The 13,454-nt window shown below is 41.5% G+C and overlaps 1 long non-coding RNA gene across 2 annotated transcripts; it reads right to left on the bottom strand.

Annotated features, from left to right (window-relative positions):
* Window positions 1–475: 475 nt before the first annotated feature.
* Window positions 476–13,251, bottom strand: LOC138906957 (uncharacterized). Of its 2 annotated transcripts, XR_011414560.1 has the most exons (4): window positions 11,253–12,897; window positions 10,850–10,920; window positions 8,564–8,629; window positions 476–743 (listed from the first exon to the last, which is right to left on the bottom strand). It is a non-coding gene; the product is annotated as an uncharacterized lncRNA (long non-coding RNA). The 2 variants fall into 2 exon arrangements; XR_011414561.1 differs by lacking the exons at window positions 10,850–10,920; window positions 11,253–12,897 and adding an exon at window positions 12,904–13,251.
* Window positions 13,252–13,454: the final 203 nt, after the last annotated feature.

A 13,454-nucleotide genomic window follows, 5' to 3' on the forward strand; every position in this document is an offset into this window, starting at 1 on the left:
GAGCTGAAATGACAGGACAACCTTCTGCAAGGCGACGGTAATAGCCTAATCAAATACATAGGGAGAAACATCCTACACCACATCTGTAGTACCATTACAATTCCTCGATTCCAAATTTATAACAAGCGCTTCTAGTCGCATAAGATTGAATAGGAAGGAAATAAAGGCATAAGCCTCAAAGGAATCAAATTGCACGATGAGGAATCAAGAAAGGAAGTGCTCCTAATAGTCATGTAGCCTCTCGAAGATAAGTACATACGTCTACGCACCGATCCGCTAGACTGGCTCATGACTCGTGAGACCTAAGTACACCTAGGGCTCTGATACCAAGCTCTCACGACCCAAAATCCATAAAGGTTGTGATGGCGCAGGACACTATTGTCAGGCAAGCCAAAAATAAATACTTAATTGGGTTCTCATTTTATTATTTTTGAAATCATATTTTTCCATCAATTTAAATAGTAAAGAATGGGGGTTTATATAGTAAATAATAATACTCTTAACAAATTCAATACAGAACAACCCATAATCATCCCAAAACCCGGTGTCAAAAGTGCATGAGCATTAACTAGGAATATAAAATAAAATACAACAGTTGTCCGAAATACAAATAGGACAGAAAAAATGTAAATACTCTAAAGGAGACTCTGCCGGCTGCGGGTCGTAATATGGAATGCAGCTCACGTAAGTCCCCGCATGCATACATGCTTCTGCTCTCACAAGACCACTAGTCACATATGTACCTGCACAAAAGGTACAGCAAGTGTAGTATGAGTACGTAATCAACATGTACCCAGTAAGTATCTAGCCTAACCCCGGAAGATTAGTGACGAGGGGTCGACATCGACAGTTACTAGTGGTCCAATAATATCATGTACAGTAAAGAGGTAAGTAAATATGAGGCAGAGTAAGTAAGTGAAATAGACAAATATAGATCAAGTGGTACAAATCCCCTCTCTTTACGAGGAACTCAAGCTCTTCATTAGAAATTCCCTCCTTAACTGGAGCATATATATATATAGGTATAATGAATCTCATCAAGTAGCTTACCAAAATTCAAATCCGGGAATTCACCGATACACTGGCTTCTTGCCAAGTCTTACGCAAGATTTCATGGAGATATGATATAGGAAATGCTGAGGCGTATGGCCCGATCCAACATAAAAATAAAAATGTGCACTGCCGAGGGTCGAACGGCACGGACCATAGATGCATCTATTAACCTGTCGAGGCGAACGGTCCGTTCCCATGAGAGTGTGGTACATAAATCCTGCCGAGGCGAACGACCCGATCCCATAAGAAGTGAAATATATAATCCTACCGAGGCGAATGGCCCGATCCCATTAGAATAAGAAGCTTTTATGTGTCCTTGACCCCACTCATGAATAAACATGTGAGTTGTAATTTATTTAATGAAAATCCTATATATATATATATATATATATATATATATATATATATATATATATATACCGGAGCCATGCCGTAAGAGGAGGAATATTATCTGTTGGCTAACCGTGAACCCGTGAAGTCTCTATAATAGCAAGTCTAGTCTCAAATAGAATGTAAAGCAAGGGAATTGATAAGCGAGAGACTACTCAAATAGTATAACTATAGCATGATGTGAACCTAAGCCTACCCGGACAATAACATGAATGTAGCTACGTACGGGCTCTCGTCACCTCGCGCGTACGTATTCCCCACAACAAGTAGCACATATCCATATACAACACCTAGGGGTAATTTCCCCTTCATAGAGTTAGACAGGAGACTTAGCTCGCTCTGAAATTCCATAACCGGTTCCAAAGCCTCTCTAACACCTAAAACGGGTGCCCGACGCTCCAAACTAGTCAAGTCAGATGCAACCCAATCAAAATGTACTCTAATTCTCATAAGTAATTAATTCATAACAATTCCCAACTCCGTTCAAAAATTCGATGAAGCAACCCTCATGCCCACGTGCCCGGATTCCGAAAATTTTCGAAGATAACTATTACCCATAACCTCACGAACTCAACTATATAATTTATTTCGAATTCCATGTCCAAATTCGTGGTCAAAATCCAAAAATACCAATTTCTTGGTTTTCTATCAAAATCCCACAATTTCTACCAACTTTCATGTTAAAATCAACCCATAATTTATGTATTAAACTCACATTAAGTATAAATTACTTACCTCACAAAGCTAGGTCTAAATCCCCTCCTTGAAAGCTCTCAAATCGCCCAAGAGTGAATGAAAATGTGATAAAAATGGCCTAAGTCCCGTATTAAAAGAACCCTCACTGCCCAACGACTTTCGCACATGCGGTGCTTTGGGCCGCACCTGCGGCAAATGTCTCGCAGGTGCGCCTTTCCCTTACATGGCCGGGCTCCGCATTTGCGTACAAGGAGGGCCGCTTCTGCGAGCCTAGCCGCACCTGTGACCATGTCTCTCGCACCTGCGCTCATGCAGGTGCTCTCGATCTTCCGCATCTGCAGATTCTGGGCTGCCCTCCATTTCTCGCTTTAGCCGGCTTGTAGCTCGCACCTGCGGCCCTTTTCACGCAGGTGCGATTACACCAGGTATCAGCTGCCTCAGCATTTTTCTTAGTCCAAAAATCGATCCGTTAAGCATCCGAAACTCACCCGAGGCCCCCGGGACCCCGTCCAATTACACCAACCAGTCCAATAACATAACACAGACCTGCTCGAGGCTTCAAATCACATCAAACAACATCGAAATCATGAATCACACCCCAATTCAAGCTTAATGAACTTTGAAACTTCAAACTTCTACAATCGATGCCGAAACCTATCAAATCACGTCCGATTAACCTCAAATTTTGCACACTAGTCACATTCGACATTGTGGACCTATTCCAACTTCCGAAATCGGAATCCAACCCCGATATCAAAAAGTCCACTCCCGGTCAAACTTTTTAAAATTATCCAAATTTCCAACTTTCGCCTAAATGATCCCAAAATGACCTACGAACCTCCAAATCCACTTCCGGATGCGCTCCTAAGACAAAAATCATCTTACGGAGCTATTCCCAGACTCGGAATCCTAAACGGACGTCGATATCATTGAAAGGCACTTCATCTAAAATTTATGAAATTCTTCCAAAATGTCAACCTTCCATAATAGGCGTCGAAACGCTCCTGGGTCATTCAAAACTCGATCCAGACATATGCCTATGACCAAAATCATCATACGAACCTGTTGGAACCTTCAAATCCCGATTCTGAGGTCGTCTACTCAAAAATCACACTTTAGTCAATTTCTCCAACTTAAGGCTTCCTAAATTAGAATTTTCTTTCCAAATCAACTTCAAACTTCCCGCAATTAAATTCTGACCATGCGTGCAAGTCATAATACCTTAAGTGAAGCTGATCAGGGTCTCAAACCTCTGAATGATGCGCTAGAACTCAAAACGACCGGTCAGGTCGTTATAATTATGATGATCTGATAGGCCATCTTATGTTTTGGAACCTAATTCTATGTTTCGAGGCCTCAAATACCTTATTTTAGCCTTTCTTGAATTATGTGCACAGTTCATGTGTTCTTCCGGAAGGCTTATATGTTAAAAACTAATAAAAATAAGAATTTTACCTTAGAAATTCATTTAAGTTGTCTTCGGTCAACGTTTTGAGAAACCGGACCTGGATCTATATTTTAACGGTTCCGGTGGGTCCGTATCGTAATTTGGGACCTGAGCATATGCCCAGAATTGAATTCGGAGTTCCCTAGCCCGAGTTATTGATTTTTGTTGAAAATTGAAAGTTTGAAAGATTTATGATATTTAAGAATCGACTGATGTTTGGATTTATTGATACCGGGTCCGTATTTTGGTTTCGGAGCCCGGTATGTCCACTATAATATTTATGACTTGTCTGTCGAATTTGGTGAGAAACGGAGTTGATTTGACGTGATTCGGACGTTCGGTTGTGAAAATAGAAGTTTTAAAGCCTTCTTGAAAATTTCCTTTGATTTGGTGTCTAATTCGTAGTTCTAGGCGTTACTTTTTTTTTATCACGCGAGCGAGTTTGTATGATATTTTAGGACTTGTGTGCATGTTTGTTTTGGAGCCCCGAGGGCTCGGGTGAGTTTCGGATTGGCTACGGGGTGAATTGGACTTAGAAAATCTAGTGTTTTGTTGAAGCTGGTGTTCTGGTGCGTTGTGCTTCGCGATCGCGAAGACATTCTCGCGATCGCGAAGACATTCTCGTGATCGCGAAGACATTCTCGTGATCGCAAAGGGGATCTGGGTTGGGGGAGGATTTTTCACTATGCGAACCCGAGACCATGGTTGCGAACACGGAGCATTGGGGGGGGGGGTTGCTCTACGCGACCCATCATACGCGAACGCGTAGCTTTAGCTAGGCTGGGCAGGGGGCTTAAGGTGACTCTATGCGAACGTGATCCATGTCTCGCGAATGCGAAGGTGAGGCAGGCTATACCTTCGCGAACGCGTGGTGTCTCCCGCGATCGCGTAAGCCACTAGGGCTCTGTTCTTCGAGAACGCGTCAATGCTCACCCGAACGCAATGAACACTGACGCCCAGTGATAAAACAGTCTCAATTACGGGATTCTTGCCATTCTATCAAAAATTTCAAAACTAAAAGACCTAAAGGCGATTATTCCATAAGATTTTCTTCCTAATTCGTTGGTAAGTGATTCTAACCTACTTTCTTTTAATTACCCATTACATTTCATGAGTGTTCAACCTAAAATCTAGGTTTTTTATGGTGGAAATTGGGGGTTTGGGTAGAATTAGGGATTTTTGCATAATTGGAATTTAGACCTTGAATTGAGGTCAGATTTAGAAATAAATTATATAATCGGGCTCGGCGGTGAATGGGTGAATAGATTTTGGTCCGAACCTCGAGTTTTGACCAAGCGGGCCCGGGGGTCGATTTTTGAGTTTTTGGGGGAAAGTTTGGAGAATCTAAATTTATGCATTGTAATTGATTTCTTTTGAAATATTTGATATTATTGAGTCATTTGTGAATAGATACGAGTGGTTTGGAGGTGGATTCTAAATGAAAAGCAGTAATTGAGCATTGAGTGGCCTTTGGAGCGGGGTAAGTGTCGTGGTTAACCTTGACTTGAGGGAATAAGACTTGTTTGTCTATTTGCTACATGTTTAAATGTTGGGGAACAATGTATATGTGAGGTGACGAGTACTTATGCATTGTAGTCGGGTTAAAGCACGCGGGTGGGGCTTAGTTTATTGCAATTATAGCTTCCTTTGTTCATGTTATCCGTGTTTAGACTAGTATTGTTAAATTGATCGTTCTTATCATGTTTAGGGGTCTCCTGGTGATAATTGAGTATTGATTCTGAAGTTGAGGTTGATATTGTGGAACCAAATGTTAAAGTAAGGCTTGTACTTGTTATTCTATCTCCCTGTTGTTATTTGTTCATTGTATTATGGTAAGGGAGAGTGTTAATGCACGAAGGGTGATGCAGTGGCATATTGTGAGTGTTAATGCACGAAGGGTGATGCCGTACCATATTGTGAGTGCAAATGCACGAAGGGTGATGCCGTGCCATGTTATGAGAGTTAATGCACGAAGGGTGATGTCGTGCCGTTTCTATTGATTTTATGGTGAGGTTGAGAGTAAAAGCACGAAGGGTGATATCATGCATTTTTCCTTTACTATGTTTACTTGTTCTTATTGGTTCATAGTATATTGGCCGTTCAAGTTACCATTCTGTTGTAGTTCTCTATCTCGTATCCCCCTCAGCATGTTCCCCCTCTCGATATTACCTGTCAAGTTTTTCCTTGCTGTTATTTGTACATATACTGTTAAATTGCACAGGTTTGTTATGTAGGTGTCTTGTCATAGCCTCATCACTACTTCGTCGAGGTTAGGCTCGACGCTTACCAGTACATGGGTCGGTTGTACTGATACTGCACTCTACACTTCCTGTGCAGATTTTGATATTGGTCCCCGCTGATCGAGAGGCGATAGCAGCTCGGACTGGTTCATCAGAGACTCAAGGTAGATCTGTTGGCGTTCGCAGACCTTGAAGTCCCCGTCTATCGTTTCTATTTTTTTTGGTGTTTCTTTCGTTCAAACAGTTATATTTCTTTCAGACTTTTACTTGTAGTAAATCCTAGAAGTTCGTGAATTGTGACTCCAAATCCGGGTAGTAGTATATATATATTGAGGCTATTATATATTTTCGCGCTCATTTTAAACTCGCTATAGCTTATTTGGTGTTATTTACTGAAATGTATAAGAAGTGGCTTAATGATTCTCTAACGTTAGCTTGCCTAGCAAGTGAAATGTTAGGCGCCATCAAAGTCCCGACGGTGGGAATTCCGGGTCGTGACAAGTTGGTATTAGAGCACTAGGTTTCCTAGGTCTCACAATTCACGAGCAGGCTTAGTAGAGTCTGGAGGATCGGTACGGAGACGTCTGTGCTTATCTTCCAGAGGCTATGAAGTTTAGGAACCATTTCACTTCTATTATTCTTCGTCATGCGATTTTATTCTTTCATTGCTGATTGAGCTCTTCTATTCTTGTCCTTCCGCAGATGGCAAGAACACGTGCTACGTCTTCAGCTGGACAGCAGACGGAGCCCCTAGTGGCAGCTACTACGAAGGGCAAAGGTCGAGGCCGAGGTCGCGCTAGAGGTCGAGGCCGAGGCCGCGCTAGAGGTCGAGGCCGAGGCCGCGCTAGAGGCCAAGGCACGGGCAGAGCTCATCACAGAGCTCGAGCAGCAGCACCAGCAGTGGAGCCCCAGGTGGAGTTTGAGGAGGAGGTTCCATCCCAGACTGTGCCTGCTGGACCAGCCCAGGTTCTAGAGGGGTTCATCTCCACCCCAGTGCTTCAGGATGCTTTGGTCCATTTGGTAGGACTTATGGAAAGTGTGGCCCAGGCTGATACATTTCATATGGCACCAGCCGTCTCTTAGGCTGGGGGAGGAGCACAGACTCCCGCTACTCACACTCCGGAGCAGGAAGCTCCCCAGTATCAGACTCCAGTAGCCCCACCAGTTTGGATAGTTCAACCGGTTATTGCGGCACAGGCCGGCGATGGGTCAGCTATGTCTTCTGATGCTTTATGGAGATTGGACCGATTTACCAAGATCTTTCCAGTTCACTTTAGTGGTGCTTCTTCAGAGGATCCCCAGAAGTATTTTGACAGTTATCATGAGGTGCTACGGAACATGGGTATAGTGGAGACCAATGTGGTCGATTTTGCTGCATTTCATATGACTGGTTCCGCAAAGAAATGGTGGAAAGATTATTTGTTGACCAGACCGGCTGGATCGCCTGCTCTTACTTGGGACTAGTTCTCTTAGCTCTTTCTAGAGAAGTTTCTCCCTATCACATTGAGAGAGAAGCACCACCGTCAGTTCGAGCGTCTTCAGCAGGGCAGTATGACTATTACCCAGTATGAGACACGTTTTGTGGATTTGGCCCGTCATGCTCTTCTTCCGCTTCCTACCAAGAGAGAGAGAGGGTGAGGAGGTTTATTGATGGACTTGCTCAGCCTATCAGATTGCAGATGGCTAAGGAGACTGGGAGTGAGATTTCTTTTCAGGAAGCTGCCAATGTCGCCAGGCGAGTCGAGATGGTTCTTGCTCAGGGAGGTCAGGGGTCTGACAAGTGACCACGTCATTCCGGGAGGTTCAGCGGTGCCTCATCTGGAGGCATGGGTACTTTTGGTAGAGTCCATCCTCCTAGGACATTTCATTCAGCACTCCAGGCATCCCACGGTGCCTCAGGTGGTCGTGGCCCTCATATGCCTTATTTCGACCAGCTAGCCTACAGTGCACCACCAGCTCCTATTAGTGCACCTCCGCTCCAGAGTTTTCAGGGTGGTTACTCAGGTCGACATGGTTACTTTCAGGGTCAGCAGTCACAGCAACCGAGGTCCTGTTACACTTGTGGTGATCCAGGGCATATTGCTAGATTTTGCCCTCGGGCATCGGGCAGCTCACAGCATCAGGGTTCTCGTGAGATGGTCCCGGCACCGGGTGCTTCACCACCCGCTCAGACAGCTAGAGGTAGGGATCAGGCAGCTAGAGGTGGAGGTCCGGCCATTAGAGGTGGAGGTCAGGCTGCTAGAGGTGGAGGCCAGCCAGCTAGGGCCCGTCTTAGAGATGTAGTTCAGAGTGGTGGGGCCCAGCCCCGATGTTATGTTTTTCCAGCCAAGCATGAGGCTGAGTCATCTGACGTTGTTATCACAGGTACTATTTCAGTTTGCAGTAGAGATGCTTTATGTCACGACCTAAACATTCCTCTGAGACATGTCGTGATGGCACCTAGTCTCTACGACCAGTTAAGCCTAACAGATTGCGAAAATATCAATAATGGAAGCAAAACTAAACAGCTAACTGCATTAGATACAGAATAACTAATAATAATGTCGCTCGGCATATACAATAACCAAAACACTAGATGTACACAGTTTCCCAAAACTCGAAATATCGTGAATCACAAACTACAGAAGGAAACCTAGTATATCTATACATCAGAGTCTAATAAAAGAAATACAAAAGGTAAATGACATAGTTAGAGAATAGAGGGGGACTCCGAGGTCTGGGGATGCGGCAGATGTACCTTGAAGTCTCCGTACAACAACAAGCACTCTCAGCTAATAGCGGGGCTGATAAGAATTACCTGGATCTGCACACAAAAATATGTGCAGAAGAATAGCATGAGTACACCACAATGGTACCTAGTAAGTTCCAAGCCTAACCTCGGTCGAGTAGTGACGAGGTCAGGTCAGGCCCACTAGTAAATAATAAATAAGGCAGGAGAATATACAGTATAATAAGAGACTAGAATTTAACAAAAGGAAACACAGCAAGGCAACAGTACAACACACAGGGGTAAACAACAGTGGATCTCCCAAGATACCGTCTCGTAGTCCCAAAATAAATATGCAGGGAGAACTCCCGAGGTACCGCCTTGTAGTCTCAAAAGTAAATATACAGGGAGAACTCTCGAGGAACCGCCTTGTAGTCTCAAAAGTAAATGTGCAGGGAGAACTCCTGAGGAACCGCCTCATAGTCTCAAAAGTAAATATGCAAGGAGAACTCTCAAGGAACCGCCTCGCAGTCTCAAAAGTAAATGTGCAAGTAGAACTCCCTAGGAACCACTTTGTAGTCTCAAAAGTAAACACACAGCTCAAACCGATAAGTACAATAGTTAATGACCAGATTTCTACAGTTATACTGATAAAGAACAAGGAAAAACAGGGAATCAACTAGGCATGCTTCACAGAGTTCAAATAAGCAGTTAAAGCATGTAGTCATGCGATATTAGACTAAACAGGACAACTACACATATTGGGATAGCTCAAATAAGAATGAAAACAGACTAATACTCATTTAAACGGTATAACTCAAATTAAATCGAGTTTTACAACAAATAGCCAGTGTACGTACTCGTCCCTCACGTACACGGCGCTCACATATCACAATAGTACCAAATCCTAAGGGGATTTCCCCCACACAAGGTTAGGCAAGCCAGTTACCTCGAACCAAGGAATCAAATCGCACGATGAGGAATCAAGAAAGAGAAGTGCTCCTAACAGTCCTGTAGCCTCTCAAAGATAAGTGCAGATATTTTCGTACCGATCCGCAAGACTCTACTAGACTTGCTCATGACTCGTGAGACTTACGTGAACCTAGAGTTCTGATACCATGTTGTCACGACCCAAAATCCATTAAAGATCGTGATGGCGCCGGACACCGCTGTCAGGCAAGCCAAAAATAAATACTTAACTTGGTTCTTATTTTAATATTTTTGAAATCATATTTCCTTCAATTAAATGGTAAAAGATGAAATTTACAAAATAAATAATAATATTTTTAACAATTTCAATACAATGCAACCCATAATCGCCCCAAAACCCGGTGTCACAAGTGCATGAGTCTCAACTAAGAATGTAAAATAAAATATAACATCTGTCCGAAAAACAAATTGGACAGGAAAATATAAATACTCTGAGGGAGACTCTGCTGGCTGCGGAGTCGTAACGTGGAATGCAGATCACCTAAGTCCCCGCAATAACCGCGCCTCTGCACTCACAAGGCCACTAGATATATATGCACCTACACAAAAATATGCAGCAAGTGTAGTATGAGTACGTAAATCAATGCGTATCCAGTAAGTATCCCGCCTAACCTCGAAGAAGTAGTGACGAGGGGTCGATTTTAACACTTACTATTGGCTATAAATAAATAAAATGATATAATTAAATTAGGCATGGATTAAATAATATGGTTGCAAGCCCAATATTTTGAAGTAAGTAAGCAGTTCTTTTATAATTAAGAACTCTCCAAATTTATTTCTCATTATTTAACAATTTATCTCAGGCCAATGAGGCAATATCATTTATTGTAAATTCCAAAGCAATCAATTAAATCATGCGCAAATCATGTCGAAATCGTACGGCCCGCTCCAACATAAATATTTAAACTGTGCATTACCGAGGGTCGAACGACGCGAACCATAGATGCATCTATTTAATCTGCCGAGGCGTTCGGCCCGCTCCACAAAAGATAAACACATTCAACAGTCAATCAAGAATTCTTTAAGGAGCAGTTATCCAAGAAATGTCAATTCTCATTTAACGGTCAAGAAAAACGAAGTTTAACTTTTTAAAAATTTATTTACCAAGTTCAATATGTTTTAAGCAATTTAAATTAATAATAAGGTTGCAAATATTGCAAGTATAGCATGATTTGGGTTCTAAACTACCCGGACATGAGCATAATAGTAGCTACGTACGGACTCTCGTCAACTCGTGCGTATGTAGCCCCCACAAATAGAAGCACGTATTAAATTAATTCACCTATGGGGTTAATTCCTTCTTACAAGGTTAAAAAGGAGACTTACATCGCTCCGAGATTCCATAACCAGCTCCAAAGCCCTTCCAACGACTCACACCGATGCTCATCGCTCCAAAACTAGTCAATAAACGTGCAAATCCATAAATATACACTCTAATACTTATTATAATCCAATTTATAACAAATTCCTAACTCCGCTTGAAAAGTCGATAAATATAACCCTCGGGCCCACGTGCCCGGATTCCAAAAATTTTCGAAGATAACTTTACCCATGACATCACGAACTCAAATATATAATTTATTTCTCATTCCATGCCCAAATTCGTGGTTAAAATCCAAAATACCAAATTCTAGGTTTTCTACCAAAACCCCACAATTTCTATTAATTTTTATGCTTAAATCCTCATAGAATCCATGTATTTAATTTATAATAAGTTGGAATCACTTACCTTGCGATGCTTGATGAAAATCTCCCCTTGAACCTCTCCAAAATAGCTCCAACCAAATGAAAAATGAGAGAAAATGGGCCAAATCCCGATTTTAAAAGAACCCTTCTGCCCAGACGACTTTCGCATTTGCGTTCCACAAGCCGCTTCTGTGGCTCCGTACCTGTGGACATTCCCCATTGCAGGTGCGACTTTCCATCAAGCCCAGCCAAGTTCGCTTCTGCGGACAAAACCCGCTCCTGCGGTCACGCTTCTGCGGAGCCTTGACCGCTCATGCGGATGCGCATCAGCGCCCCCAACTCTGCATCTGCGGCCCTTTTGCCCAGGTGGTCCAGGACCGCTTCTTCAACCATAACGCCACACCTGCGGGCTCGTACCTGCGGCCCTTTCTCGCAGGTGCGATTGTACCAGACACCAGTTGCTTAAGCTCTTTCTTCAACTCCAAATTCGTAAGCTCTTTCTTCAACTCCAAATTCGATCCGTTAACCACCCGGAATCCACTTGAGGCCTCCGGAACCTTAACCAAATATACCAACATGTCCCAAAACATATTACGAACTTAGTTGAGCCTTCAAATCACATCAAAATAACGCTAAAATCATGAATCGCACCCCAATTCAAGATTAATGATCTTTTGAGCTTCCAACTTCTACATTCGATGACGAGACCTATCAATTCACGTCCGATTGACCTCAAATTTGGCACATAAGTCACATTCGACATTACGGGCCTACTTCAACTTCTGGAATAGGAATCCGACCCCGATACCAAAAAGTCCACTTCCGGTCAAACTTCGCAAACTACAAATAATTTCAAATATACCAAAAATCTTTTCTACCAAAATTGCAGATGAAGAGTTAGCTGCATTAACAATTCGAGGTATCTCCATCTAGACCATAAAAACTGAAATTGCAGTTGATTAAATACACGTATAACCTAATGAATTCCGTAGTACAAATCAAAAGATGGAGATTGTAGTTAAATTACGGGAAAAAATAAATACAACTAAAAAAGAATGCACATTTTCGTCTTAAATAATTAATTTAAGGGAGACGGTATTGTCTGGTTTGTCGCGGTCTGGAACGTGCCACAATCTCACTACTCGTACCTTTAAATTCCAACTCATCTTGTTACTCGATATATCGCTGATATAGTCAAAGTTTGCGGTCATATTTTGCCTTAGAGAAAATTTGATCAAAGGATTGTCTATACTAAAGTATATGCTCGGTGCAACTATATATATATATATACACACACACTGAAGATAAACCCTAAGTAGTAATTAAATACAAAAAAATTCAGTTTCTATATATATGTAAAGTATATAATATATATTCGCATAATCTTTTTGCATGCTATAAATAAGAAACAAAATACGTGTGTTTAGGGACATTAACTTTATGAAAAAGAAATTTCCATAAAAAGAGCCGGAAAATGTATGATTCAGCCCATAAAATGTAAGGGCAAATAGAAATTTGAATTCCACGCAACTAATTTAGGGGCATTTTACTTTATGAAAAATATATTTCCATAAAAAGAGACGGAAAATGTGTTATTCAGCCCATAAAATTGGGCAAATAAAAATTTGAATTTCAAACAACTAATTTAGGGTTTATATCTAAAATTAAGGAGGAAGTCATCTGCTCAAACATACCTCGAGTTGGATTTTGGTTGGAGGTAATAAAATGTAATAGTTGCTGGGAAATTGTGAATCTTTTCCAAGAAGAAATTCCTCAATTTTAGATAATAAATATTCCGATCTGAGGAGGTGTTAGCTCGTTTATGATTTTGTATAACATACACTGCTTCTTGTTGCTGAGTTTATTCTCATCTTTCATGACAAAGTGATATAACACGGTTGGGAATTGGGCGAATTGGGAATGTTTTTAGAAAAAGATAGAGATAAGAAGCTTGCCTTTAACAAGAAAGACGGTACTTTTGTTGAAAATGTGGTGTTTCTGTAATTTTTAGTATTTTTCAATTTATTTAGTTGAAAACATATTATTAATAATAAGTAATGGAAATTTTCTAGAAAAGTGGCGATAAAATTGGGTTTAAATAAGTTGCCAAGTGTATTGTTAATAGGTTGTCACTTGGCTTAATAACAACTTGTCACTTGACTAAATGAGAAGGCAAACTTTCTTGCTTTAATATATATATATATATATATATATATATATATATATATATATATATATATATATA

Source organism: Nicotiana tomentosiformis, chromosome 3 (assembly GCF_000390325.3).
Source record: "Nicotiana tomentosiformis chromosome 3, ASM39032v3, whole genome shotgun sequence".
In the NCBI taxonomy this organism is placed as follows: domain Eukaryota; kingdom Viridiplantae; phylum Streptophyta; class Magnoliopsida; order Solanales; family Solanaceae; genus Nicotiana; species Nicotiana tomentosiformis.